At 50.8% G+C, this 13,507-nt stretch overlaps 3 non-coding genes across 3 annotated transcripts; 2 read left to right on the top strand and 1 right to left on the bottom strand.

Annotated features, from left to right (window-relative positions):
* Nucleotides 1–3,788: 3,788 nt before the first annotated feature.
* LOC147917430 (U1 spliceosomal RNA) lies at nucleotides 3,789–3,952 on the top strand. Its single transcript, XR_015551766.1, has one exon. It is a non-coding gene; the product is annotated as a U1 spliceosomal RNA (small nuclear RNA).
* A 2,743-nt stretch (nucleotides 3,953–6,695) lies between these two features.
* On the bottom strand, nucleotides 6,696–6,785 carry TRNAY-GUA (transfer RNA tyrosine (anticodon GUA)). Its single transcript is given in 2 exon segments — nucleotides 6,696–6,731; nucleotides 6,749–6,785. It is a non-coding gene; the product is annotated as a tRNA-Tyr (tRNA).
* Nucleotides 6,786–9,452: 2,667 nt separating this feature from the next.
* Nucleotides 9,453–9,616, top strand: LOC147917428 (U1 spliceosomal RNA). Its single transcript, XR_015551839.1, has one exon. It is a non-coding gene; the product is annotated as a U1 spliceosomal RNA (small nuclear RNA).
* The last annotated feature ends 3,891 nt before the right edge of the window (nucleotides 9,617–13,507 follow it).

The raw sequence follows: 13,507 nt of genomic DNA, 5'->3' as shown, positions 1-13,507 counted from the left end.
TTAGAATCATACAACCTTCCAAAACTGAATCAAGAAGAAACAGAGAATTTGAATAGACAAATCACCAGTAAGGAGATCGAGACAGTAATCAAAAACCTCCCCCAAAATAAAAGGCCAGGACCAGACGGCTTCCCTGGTGAATTCCACCAAACATTCAAAGAAGACTTAATACCTATCCTTCTCAAACTCTTCCCCAAAATTGAAGAGGAGGGGAAGCTCCCTAACTCATTCTACGAAGCCAACATTACCCTGATACCAAAACCAGACAAGGACAACACAAAAAAAGAAAATTATGGGCCAATACCACTGATGAACATCAATGCAAAAATCCTCAACAAGATACTAGCAAATCGCATACAACAATACATTAAAAAGATTATACACCATGATCAGGTGGGATTTATTCCAAGGATGCAGGGATGGTTCAATATCCGCAAATCAATCAATGTGATACACCACATTAATAAAATGAAGAATAAAAATCTCATGATCATCTCAATAGATGCAGAGAAAGCATCTGACAAGATACAGCATCCATTTATGATAAAAACTCTGAATAAAATGGGTATAGAAGGAAAGTGCCTCAACATAGTAAAGGCCAGATACGACAAACCCACAGCTAATATCGTCCTCAATGGTGAAAAGCTGAAAGCTATGCCTCTAAGAACAGGAAGCAGACAAGGATGCCCGCTCTCACCACTCCTATTTAACATAGTATTGGAAGTCCCAGCCAGAGCAATCAGGCAAGAAAACGAAATAAAAGGGATCCAAATTGGAAAGGAAGAAGTGAAACTGCCACTGTTTGCAGATGACGTGATTTTATATATAGAAAACCCTAAAGAATCCACCAGAAAACTTTTAGAAGCAATAAACGAATACGGTAAAGTTGCAGGATACAAAATCAACACACAAAAATCAGTTGCGTTTCTGTACACTAACAATGAGGTAGCAGAAAGAGAAATTAAGCATACAATCCCATTTACAATTGCAACAAAAAGAATAAAATACCTAGGAATAAACTTAACCAAAGAGGTGAAAGATCTGTACACTGAAAACTATAAAACATTGCTGAAAGAAATTGAAGATGACACAAAGAAATGGAAAGATATTCCGTGCTCTTGGATTGGAAGAATCAACATAGTTAAGATGTCCATGCTTCCTAAAGCCATCTATAGATTCGATGCAATCCCTATCAAAGTTCCAACAACATTTTTCACAGAAACAGAACAAAGAATCCTAAAATTTATATGGAACAACAAGAGACCCCGAATAGCCAAAGGAATCCTGAGAGAAAAGAACAAAGCTGGAGGCGCCGGCCCCGGGGCACAGCGGTTAAGTGCGCGCGTGCTCCGCTGCTGGCGGCCCGGGTTCGGATCCCCGGTGCGCACCGCCGCACCGCTTGTCAGGCCATGCTGTGGCGGCGTGCCACATAAAGTGGAGGAAGATGGGCACGGATGTTAGTTAGCTCAGGGCCAGTCTTCCTCAGCAAAAAGAGGAGGATCGGCATGGATGTTAGCTCAGGGCTGATCTTCCTCACAAAAAAAAAGAACAAAGCTGGAGGTATCACACTCCCTGATTTCAAAATATACTACAAAGCTATAGTAACCAAAACAGCACGGTACTGGCACAAAAACAGACACGCAGATCAATGGAATAGAATCGAAAGCCCAGAAATAAACCCACACATCTATGGACAGCTAATCTTCGACAAAGGAGCCAAGAACATACAAGGGAGAAAGGAAGGTCTCTTCAACAAATGGTGTTGGGAGAACTGGACAGCCACATGCAAAAAAATGAAAGTAAACCATTATCTTACAACCATACACAAACATTAACTCAAAATGGATCAAAGACTTGAAGGTAAGACCTGAAACCATGAAACTTCTCGAAGAAAACATAGGCAGTGCGCTCTTCGGCATCGGTCTTAGCAACATATTTTCAAGCACCATGTCTGACCGGGCAAGAGAAACAATAGAAAAAATAAACAAATGGGACTACATCAAACTAAAAAGCTTCTCCACAGCAAAGGAAACCATCAACAAAACGAAAAGACAACCTAACAACTGGGAGAAGATATTTGCAAACCATATATCTGATAAGGGCTTAATCTCCAAAATATATAAAGAACTCATACATCTCAACAACAGAAAAAACTAACAACCCAATTAAAAAATGGGCAAAAGACCTGAACAGACATTTCTCCAAAGAAGATATACAGATGGCCAACAGGCACATGAAAAGATGTTCAACATCATTAGCCATCAGGGAAATGCAAATCAAAACTACAATGAGGTATTACCTCATGCGCCTGTCAGAATGGCTATAATTAACAAGACAGGAAAGAACAAGTGCTGGAGAGGATGTGGAGAGAAGGGAACTCTCATACACTGCTGGTGGGAGTGCAAACTGGTGCAGCCACTATGCAAAACAGTATGGAGATTCCTCAACAAATTAAGGATAGAACCACCACACGATCCAGCTATTCCACTGCTGGGTGTTTATCCAAAGCACATGAAAACACCAGTGCGTAAAGATACATGCACCCCTGTGTTCATCGCAGCATTCTTCACAATAGCCAAGACTTGGAAGCAACCTAAGCGCCCATCAAGGGACGAATGGATGAAGAAGATGTCGTATAATATATACACAACGGAATGCTACTCAGCCATAAGAAACGATGAAATCCAGCCACTTGTGACAACACGGATGGACATTGAGGGTATCATGCTAAGTGAAATAAGTCAGAGGGAGAAGGTCAAATACCGTATGATCTCACTCATAAGTAGAAGACAAAAACAACAACAAACGAACACATAGAGACCCAGATTGGATTGGTGGTTACCAGAGGGGAATAGGGGAGGGGGGAGGGCAAAAGGGATGATTCGGCACCTGTGTGTGGCGATGGATTGTGATTAGTCTTTGGGTGGTGAACATGAGAACATGATGTCACCTATGCAGAAACAGACGTATAATGATGTGCACCTGAAATCTATACAATGTTATAAACCAACGTTACTGCAGTAAAAAAAATAAAACACTCACCGAGTTCCAAAAGTCAAAACTACATAGAAGGGTACACTCAGAAAAGCGGCACTCTCTCCTTCCTTTCACCCCTGCAGGCAATTTCATCAGTTGTGTTTCTTTTTGCAAGACTGTGTATAATGTTCTTATTTTCACATTTTTCCAAGACTAAGGGTAGCATGCTACATATATTTTTGCACTTTATTTTTTTCACTTAACATAGTCAACGCGTCATATCTAGAGAAACCTAGAGGTCAAGCAAACCTGCCCTCACCTGCTCGAGGCCCCAAGGGCAGCCAAAGAAAAAGTAAGCAAACTGGAACCGCGGCCCAGGCTGACTAGCCCAAGAGACGGTGATTTCCCAACGGGGAAAAGGTTCGAAGACGACGGCGAGAAAAATGCAACCCCTCAACCTAACTTCAAACTACCAACGAGTGTTCATTTTAACCATAAGAGTCACAGCAGATCTCGCCCACTCCTCTCTACTTCCGTCGCCCGGGTCAGGGACAGACGGGACGCCGGGGACGTCAGGACAGGGGCGTGGCGTATGTAGATGAGCGCGCGCGCAGAGGCTGCCGGTCCCGCTCGGCCGGGCCGCGGCGTCCTGCGTGTGGAGATCCGAACGCCGCCGGGGTCGTGGTCCGGGTGGGCGTGGTGGGAGCGCCGGGCCTTGAGGGGGCGAGTGCGGCGGGCGGCGCGAGGGAAGTGACCGTGTGTAAGGAGCGGGACGCACGCGAGGGTGTGGGGCGCGGGGGCAAGGGCAACTCATACTTACCTGGCAGGGGAGATACCATGATCACGAAGGTGGTTTTCCCAGGGCGAGGCTTATCCATTGCACTCCGGATGTGCTGACCCCTGCGATTTCCCCAAATGTGGGAAACTCGACTGCATAATTTGTGGTAGTGGGGGACTGCGTTCGCGCTCTCCCCTGAGAATTCTGGTGTGCTAACGTAAGACTCGGCGAGTTATGTAACGGGTAGCTCGCTTGCGGCTCTTCTGCTGTGCTTACAGCATTTAGTCACGGCAAGTTGCGCTGAAAGAGCGCTGTTTTTTCTGTCTCGCTGTGGCCAGCCGTGGTTTTGTCCCCTACCGAAAGTGGGGGGATCTTCCAAACGCTTTCCGCGTTGCGTGTTGAAGCGAGCGAGAGACGGTTTTACTTCTAGTGCAGTCGTTTTATTTACAAAATTGCAAAAGTGTATCATTAGTACTTAATGCAAGCGAAACTAATTATAGTTTCATTTTATTCGATGGAGTGTATAACCCACTACTATCAGTACTTTGGTTTCGCCCGCGGGAACCCTTTCAAACTGACTTTTTTGTGCTTGCCATGACCGCATCACTCACTGCACGTTTCTATCCTTTTTGGCTCAGCTCCATGTCCCAGGCTCGGCTTGTGTTTTCCCGGCCCGAGAGCCTCTCCTCCCCGGGAAACGGGTCCAGGTTCTGTGGACTTCCTGGAGAGGCGCTGGAGTGGAAGGGGAGGGGCAGAGAACACTGATGTCCGGGTTGGACTCCTTGCCCTGGCTCCACGTATTTTACAAACGTTTCACATCCCAACTGGTGTGTGCCCACCACCCAAGACCGCTCACCCACCCAGCGCAAGTCCCACAGAGGCACGGCAAGCCGCACTGAGGTGGCCTTCCCTCGACTGAGAGTGTCCCCACTCCCTGACTGGCCGGCAGGCACCTCTGCACCTTCTAGGATGAGGGGCAGGGCCTCAGAGCACCCCCCGCCCCCCGCCCCGGGACGCCCAGACAGGAGGGTTGGCCATGCTGGGGCTCACGCTCGCCTATGCTGGTCACCAAAACCCAGCTCTTTCCCCAAAGCACCCGAAGCTAGGTTCCCAAGGATTCCACACCTCCACATCCCGTCAAGGGCCGTATCCAACGAAGGCCTAAGGTTCTTTCTGTGGTCTCTGTCCTCTGGTCTCCGCAGATGGTGACATTCGAGGCTCAGGTCTCTTCCTGGAGGTCACCTGTCAGACTGCAATGGCACACCCTCCCGGACCGGTGGAGACTCCGCAGACTCCGGCTCAGCCCATCTCAGTTAGCAGTGGGAGAGTGGGGAAGGCTGAGACTGCGGAGGGAGACCGGGGGCAGCGTGCCGGGAGAGGAGGACTGTGGGGAAACGCAGTCTCCAGCTTGAGAGGCAGAAGCAGCGGGCCCAGGGGTCAGGGGAGGGCGGTGGCTGGCCCCCCGAGGCTTCAGAGCGCCACACTCCCATTGCGGTTCTGCTGCGAGTCCTCTCTGTGATGCGCTCCAACTGGACAGCGGGTCTCTGGACTTCCCTCCCTACAGGAGGGAAGAGAGCAAGGGCCACTCCCTGGCGTTCTTCTCTGCACCCACCCCCTCCCCAACCCGGCTGCGTGGGCAAGGTGAAGCCCAACCCCTTTCCTCCTGGGTGCTCTCTGGTTGGGCCTCAGCATCTTCCCCTTCAGGCCCTGCCAATTTAGCCTTAAGGGCCCAGCACTCGAGTTAGCCAACTGGTCAGAACCCACGGGCCGGTGGCCCATGTAAGGAGGTGAATTTGTGTGCCCCTCTATGATGACAGCTGCCCACCTCCCACCCCCGTCCCCACGCTTCCGCTCCCTGCCTCCAGCCCCCGTTGCCCCCGACTCGCAGGGCTCTCTCTGAGCTCTGAGTCTGCGCTGTCGCTGTCGTATATGTATATGTGTGGATACAGATATAGATATAGCCACAGATATCTCCATCAGATGTGGCGGGAGAATCGGTGCAGGTGCTTTACCACCATTGTACAGAGTGAGAGCCATCACTGCTCCTTCAGCAGGAATTCAAACCCTCCCTCGGCTACAAGAACAGCTTCGAAGGCCCGTGAAAGTCAAGGTTTCCCCGGGGCCACACCTCTGTCCTCAGACGGGCAGGAAACCTGAACGGGCCACTGGAGTTCCCATCGTGACTGTCAAAGCCCACCAGGAGCCCTGCTGCATCTTGCTCCTGGCAGCGTCAGCCTCGATGCAAGCGCACGATTGGCAATGGCTCGGACAATCTCAAGGGGCCAGTTCCGTCCCACGAGCAGATTAAGCCGGGTCGGGGAAGAGGGTTTCCCGTCTCCCTGCGTCTGCATATATATAGACCATATGAGACAGAGAGACAGAGAGGCTGCAGCTGGGAGAGACAGAGACAGTGACCATCCTTTGCGGAGGGAGAGCAGGAGACCAAGACGGAGACTGAGAGGGAGAGTTTTCCTGGAGGATGCCGTGATTGTCCCTGTCCCCTGTGAGGGCCTGTATGCCCGTCAGCCTCCGGGGCTTGTCGTGGGCAGATCCTCTTTGCCCACCTGTTTGGCAGGGATCTGTCAACGGTGAGCAGAGCGGTGGTGGCAGAGCCGGCGCTCCGGATGGGGGGCGGTGGGTGAATCAACGTGGAGAGGGCGCGCCATGTCGCGGGGCTGGTTGGGGCTGCGCGGCAAGGCAGGAGCACCGGGGACTGTTCGGCGCCGAGGGGACGGTGTCTGTGGACCGTGGGAAGAAGACGCGGGTGCGTCCCCTGGCGACAGCACACTCGAAGCTGTGTAGGTGTTTCGAAAAAGACTCTCCTGGCTTTGGCCCGTGGGAGAGAGGATGCTACGATGCTCCGAGGGCACGGGGGCGGGGGAGGTGGGGGTCCGGGAGCCAGGGGCGGTGCCCTCCTGAGGGCGCAAAAGCGTCAGGCACTTCCTTCGAGCCGGAATCGAACCAGCGACCTAAGGATGTCCACGCCTGCCCAGTCTACAGTCCTCCGCTCTACCAGCTGAGCTATCGAAGGGTGCACGCTGCCACGGCTGGGTCGTTACTTTTTCTCGAAACGGTGGAGGCCACGACACGGGACCGCTCGAGGTCCGGCGTGCCTTGGGTTGGTCGGAAGCCGCTTTGAAGACGGCCGGGCACTCGCCGCCAGGCGCCCCACTCCGGGCGGCGGAGCAGATCCTCTGCGCGTGGCTGCTGGGGGCTAGCGGGTGGCCCGGCCTCCCGGGACGGCGATCTTCAAGACGCCGGGGCCCGGGCTCTCACCTGTCGCCTCATTTCCCCTCCCCGCGACCCTCTGTACGGGTGGGGACGCCAGCGGTCCGCCGCCGGCCGGAAGGCGGGGACGAGGGGCAGGGGAGGGGCGTTGGCGAAGGGATGCGGGGGTCGAGTGGGCGAGACCCGGCGGAGGACAGGAGGAGAACCCACTGGAATGGGCACCGGTAGGCGGCCGCGACCCGCCCCGCCACCTGCTGTTTCTCCAGGGCCTTTAGTTCAAAATATGCCAAATGGCGTTTTTGGTGTGGCATATTCTGCCATCATTCAAGGTCAACACCATCTTGCCTGGATTATGCAAATCTCCTCACTGATCTCTCTGCTCTGGCCCTTGCCACCCTTGCAGCCAGGGTGATTTGGGGGGGTGGGGGGTCGGATCAAACCACTCCTCTGCTCAAAACTTCTGTTTCGCTCAGGTTTAAAGCCTTACAATGGTCTACAAGACCTTCACGATCCTACCCCGCCCAGTCACCTCTCTGATTTACCTGTGTACAACTCTTTAATTTTGCTCTGGACACAGGGCCCCCTTGCTGTTCTCCACACACAGTGCTACCTGGGCCTTGGGTAGCAGATCTTTGTGCTGGGGATGCTCCGCCCCCAGAGAGCCCCCCGACCGACTCCCTCACCTCCTCCAAGTCTTTGCTCACATGGCACCTTCTCAGTGTGGCCTCTTCTGGCCACCCAATTTAACACAGCAACCTGCCCCTTACTGCAATCCCCCATCCCCTTTCCCTCCTGCATGTTTTCTTTTTTCATAGGTCTTAACACCTAAGATACTAATTAATTTACCGATTGTGTCCATTGCCGATTTTCTCCCATCCCCCTCCCTCTTCTCTAACTAAAATGGGAGCACCAAGAGGCATTTTTGTTCCCAAATTCCTGAACAGTGTCCGGCACAGAGCACGCGCTCAATAAACAGTTGTTGAATGGACAAAATCGCAATGTCATCAAAGAGGAGATCCGAATATAAAAGAAGGGGCCAGGAGCCGGGGGTGGGGGTGGGAGGGCAGAGCTGTCTTGTTTGATCACAAAACGGAGAATTTCTTAAGTGAGAAGTACAGAACTCTCAGCACATAACCACCCATCCAAACCGTTTCCTGCACCGAGAGACCTGACCAGACTCTCGCGTGGCTCCTGGCGGCATGAGGTCCTGTCCCTAGGCCGCCCATTAAAATGCCTGCCTGAGAAAGTTCTACATAGCCCCTGACCTCCCTTTCTTAGAGCATTTATTAAGAAGGGCTTACAGTTGTGAATGTGGATCTCTTACGACTCCGGAGTGTCTCCTCAAGGACTGAGAGATGTCATCAGGAAGGATGGGGCCTGCGTCTCCCAGCCTCCGGGAGGATGGCATCCTGACTTCAGTTAACTGCCAGCTGACAAACCCCGCTGGCCTAATCGCCTTTGGACCGACCAACCCTTTGAGGCCCTCACTTCTCGGACTCTGCTGAGCCCTCCCTCATTCTCGCTTCGAAACGCCCGAGTCGCCTCTGCACGAATCGGAATGGAGCTCCGCTCTTTCCCCCACGGTCAGCAGTTACTGCATAAAATCTGTTTTCGCCACTTTGCTGGGTTTCTCTTTCACCGAGTCCGCGTCGGAGAGGACCAGAGGGCACTCTGCGGGGCCACTGTGTGCGCGGGCTGGCGCAGGAGAGACGAGGGAGAAGGCCGGGGCGCCTGACCCTGACCCCGGGGCCCGGGGACCACCCGCCTGGCCGCGGTTGACGGGGACCGCTTGGCGCTCTCACGCGGTTTCTCTCTTCAAAACTTAGAACGCTGGGTTTTCGTTCCAGCCTTGCTAGGTTAGGCTTCTACACATTCTGAGGCGCTTCGTGTCGCTTTCACTGAGACAGACAGCGCGAATAAACATCAGCACGATTTCTCATTAAGGCGGCTTAGCACTTCACGTCAGCCGGCAAAAAGGCCTGGCCTGAGTGTCCGATTACTTGAGGATGAGTTGGAGCAGGCGAGAACAGAAATGGGCTGAAACTTCCTTTCCGCTGAAAGGAGAAAGCCCTGCCCCGCCCCGCCCCCGGGGGGCCCCCTCAGCTGCCGGGCGCGGGCGCCGCGAGATCCCGTCTTCCCGGGCGTCCCCTCCAGGTCCCGGACTCGTCGGGTCTCCCGTGGGGATTCGTAGGTCCGGTGTCCCCGAGCGGGAGACGGGATGCCGCGGACGTCACGAAAGGGGCGTGGCGTATGCAGATGAGCGCGCGCGCAGAGCCTGCCGGTCCCGCTCGGCCGGGCCGCGGCGTCCTGCGTGTGGAGATCCGAACGCCGCCGGGGTCGTGGTCCGGGTGGGCGTGGTGGGAGCACCGGGCCTTGAGGGGGCGAGTGCGGCGGGCGGCGCGAGGGAAGTGACCGTGAGTAAGGAGCGGGGCGCACGCGAGGGTGTGGGGCGCGGGGGGCGGAGCAATTCATACTTACCTGGCAGGGGAGATACCATGATCACGAAGGTGGTTTTCCCAGGGCGAGGCTTATCCATTGCACTCCGGATGTGCTGACCCCTGCGATTTCCCCAAATGTGGGAAACTCGACTGCATAATTTGTGGTAGTGGGGGACTGCGTTCGCGCTTTCCCCTGGCTTGTTTGTGTTTCCAAAAATAGCAAGCTCCTTCGTTTCGCTGTCTACGGGTTTTCGGGGTGTTCTGCTTACGCCAACGTCGCTTCTGCCCCCGATGTTCGTTCTAGGAGTGCAGCGTTCGCGGTGTCTTCTGGGGATTGGTTACCGAACGTGCTTTTGATCCCGATCCCGATCCCGCTTCGGTACGCATGCTTTTGCTCTACCGATTCAGTACAGATACTTACTCCGTCTTTCGCTCCCGGGGAGCTTGTGCGCACGCGTTTCTTAGGTGATTCTAGTAACGAGGGCACGGAAAACTGGGTTATTTGCGAAGTAGTCCCACTTTCGTTCTGGCTGGTGTGTCAAAACCCGGTGGTTTTTGAGGGCTAATGCTCTGTGGGGTGAGGCGTGACACAGCATCATTATGTGAATCCCCGGAATTGTGTAACTGATATGTCAAGGCCTCGGAAGGGTCCGATAGAACCCCCACCAGTTTGGATGCAGTTTACCAGCACTATCTTTACAGCTATAAATAGTTTGATATTGACTCAAACTCCTACCATAGTGACGATGAGAAAAATTCTATAGTGGGGTTAACTCCTACCGCTCTCTTGCTGTAGAGTTAAGGGATTCCTTTCTTCTATAAAGATCCCTCCAATCAAGCCAGTTAACAAAACGTTTTTGGGGCACATTCACGGCTTGAGTATCTGGATACATCATACATAACTTATACATCCAGCAGTGGGCAAAGTGCCCGCTCTTTGAGAAGGACTGGACCGAGTGAGTCATCATACTCCTAAGTAGACACAGATGTGTGGTGACAGCGAAGGCCTATCTATGAGGCCCTTCCCAAACAGGGGACTTGTGCTCTCCTCTAATGGAGTTGGAAAACCAGGCAAGACTGGCCAATCTAGAAAGACCTTTCAATGATGCTGCGTGGAGAGAATCTCCTGACTGCCTAGGAACATGTCCCCAGGAAGAAACGAGACTCTCTGCGATTGTATTTTAAGATTCCGGGCCACCATCCTGACATAGACATTTCCTCCACTGATAATGTTGCCATTTCACCATCCTAAGTCTTGTATGTCCAGGCCTCCCCTGAGCTCCAAGCCATTGGGACACGTGTAACGTAAGAGTAAATATGAAATTGAAAAAATTTTTTCCTCCTGGTGCCCAAAGGGAAAGAGATTTCTTCTCTCTTTTTCTTAAAAATTTGTAAATTTTTGTTCTGTCCCTTTGAGATATATGTAAATCTTATTAATGGCTAAATAAACCTCTCGCCGGTTTTGCAACTTAGAAATGTTCATAGTAAGAGCCTTGAAGCCATCTCTTCGGAATGTAAACATGAAGGAAGGTAGTGCCCCATCTCCCTCTGTCACTGAGAGTTTAGCTTAGGTGTCTGTCCAGGTTGTAGCTACTTGCTTGTCATGAAGATATGAGTTTTATTTTCTCTTTGGGTAAAGACAGTTAACACAGATGGCCACTCCAATTACTGGTTGAGTTTAGGATGAACTATGCGTAGCAAACGGTGCCGTCAAGTCCTCTTATAGAGAACACATTCTTGAGAACATACATGTAATCAGTTGTATCTGCCTGTCTATACAACAGAGTAAAATTTCTTACTGTTATGGAATGAATTGTGTCCCCCCCCAAATTCATATGTTGAAGCCCTAATCCCCGATGTACGGTAGTTGGAGATAGGGTCTTTAAGGAGGTAATTAAGGTTAAATGAGGTCATACAGGTTGGGCTCTAACCCAACAGGACTGCTGTCCGTGTAAGAAGAGAGACATCAGGGATGGTTGCCAGCCAAGGACAGGCCTGAGGAGAAACCAAACCTGCCAACACTTTGGTCTCGGACTTTCAGCCTCCCGAACTGAGAAAAATTCCTGTTGTTTAAGCCCCTTACTCTGTGATATTTTATTATGGCAGCCCAAGCGGACTAATACACTGTCTTTGCAATCTCTTTAATGGATTGCCTGTGATGCACATTACAGTCTGGTTTAATGCTTTTTCAGTGAAACTGTTTACTTCTCTTCTTTCTTCCTTTGTGGAGAGGATTCACTGGGTTGGCAGGAGAATTTCTTTTCCCTAACAACCTGGCAACGAGGACAGGATTGGTCTGGCAGTTCTTGATTTGAGTGGACCAGCTAAAAGTCTTATGGCCCCACAACAGTCAGGTAAAAGACCCCAAGTTATTTTTAAAAACTCTCCGTTGAAGCTCTCTGCTCTTCTGGAATACTACCTGGAGGAGCCAGCCTCTCCAGTATCAAGACACTGAGTAAGCATGGGTAACACAGGCTCTAAAATCCTGTCGGGATCACTATTAGCTTTGAGGGTAGAAAAATACAGGAAGCCAGAAGTGTTGCATGCAGGTCTTTCTCTTAAATGGCTAATCTCTCTCTTGCATGTGGAATGGGTCTGCATATGAGAATCAAGTCTTATGGCCTGAGGGTGGTTCCTTTGATTTGGATAAATTTATGTATTTTTGGAGGTTCTTAGCAGGGCCTCCTCCCAAGCAAATGAATTATGGTATTTGTAGGATTAATACCATTCTAAGAGGAAAGTTAAAAATTATTTGGCTAGGGGCCGGCCCGTGGCTTAGCGGTTGAGTGCACGCTCCGCTACTGGCGGCCCGGTTCAGATCCCGGGTGCACACCCACACACCGCTTCTCCAGCCATGCTGAGGCCGCGTCCCACATACAGCAACTAGAAGGATTTGCAACTGTGACATACAACTATCTCCTGGGGCTTTGGGGGAAAAATAAATAAATAAATTATTTAAAAAAAATTATTTGGCTAGACAGAAGGAAAGGTTGAGAACAATGGAAGAGGAAATGTGAGAATGGCAATTTCTTTTTCGCAGGACACTCTTCCTCTTTTCTCTGCTGCTCCCCCTGGTCCTCTAGCATCCCTCTATTCCTCCCAGCCTCAAATCAACTCCTGGGAAGAAGGAAAGGGGACGAACGCACAACTTCTTTAGCTGGTAATAAATTACCTGCTCTGTTTGAGGGCATAGATTTTAATTTTTTATTTTTTTAATTTTATTGAGATCATATTGGATTATAACATTGTGTAATTTCAGGTGTACATTATTACATATCAGTTTCTATATAGACTGCATTATGCTCACCACCAATAGTCTGGTTTTGATCCCTCACCATACATATGTGCCCCTTTACCTTTTTCGCCCCCACACCCTTCCGCTCTGGTAACCACTAATCTGTTCTCTTTATCCATGTGTTTGTTTATCTTCCACATACGAGTGAAATCATACGGTGTTTGTCTTTCTCTGTCTGGCTTATTTTGCTTAACATAATACCCTCAAAATCCATCCATGTTGTTGCAAAGGGGATGATTTTGTCTTTTTTTATGGCTGAGTAGTATTCCATTGTATATATAGGTACCACATCTTCTTTATCCAGTCATCAGTCGGTGGGCGCTTGGATTGCTTCCACGTCTTGGCTATTGTGAATAATGCTGCAATGAACATAGAGTTGCATAAGTCTCTGTATTGTTGATTTCATGTTCTTTGGATAAATACCCAGTAGTGAGATGGCTGGGTTGTATGGTATTTCTATTTTTAATTTTTTGAGAACTCTCCATGCTGTTTTCCACAGTGGCTGCGCCAGTTTGTATTCCCACCAGCAGTGTATGAGGATTCCCTTTTCTCCACATCCTCTCCACCATTTATTATTTCTCATCTTGTTCATTATAGCCATTCTGATGAGCATGAGGTGATATCTCATTGTAGTTTTTTTGTGTGTGAGGAAGATCAGCCCTGAGCTAACATCCATGCCAATCCTCCCTTTTTTTTTTGCTGAGGAAGACCGGCCCTGGGCTAACATCCGTGCCCATCTTCCTCCACTTTATATGGGACGCCACCACAGCATTGCCTGACAAGCAGTGCATC

This window comes from Ceratotherium simum, chromosome 3 (assembly GCF_057802395.1).
Source record: "Ceratotherium simum simum isolate JZ-2026a chromosome 3, ASM5780239v1, whole genome shotgun sequence".
In the NCBI taxonomy this organism is placed as follows: Eukaryota; Metazoa; Chordata; class Mammalia; order Perissodactyla; family Rhinocerotidae; genus Ceratotherium; species Ceratotherium simum.
This window is presented reverse-complemented; position numbering and strand designations above follow the sequence as displayed.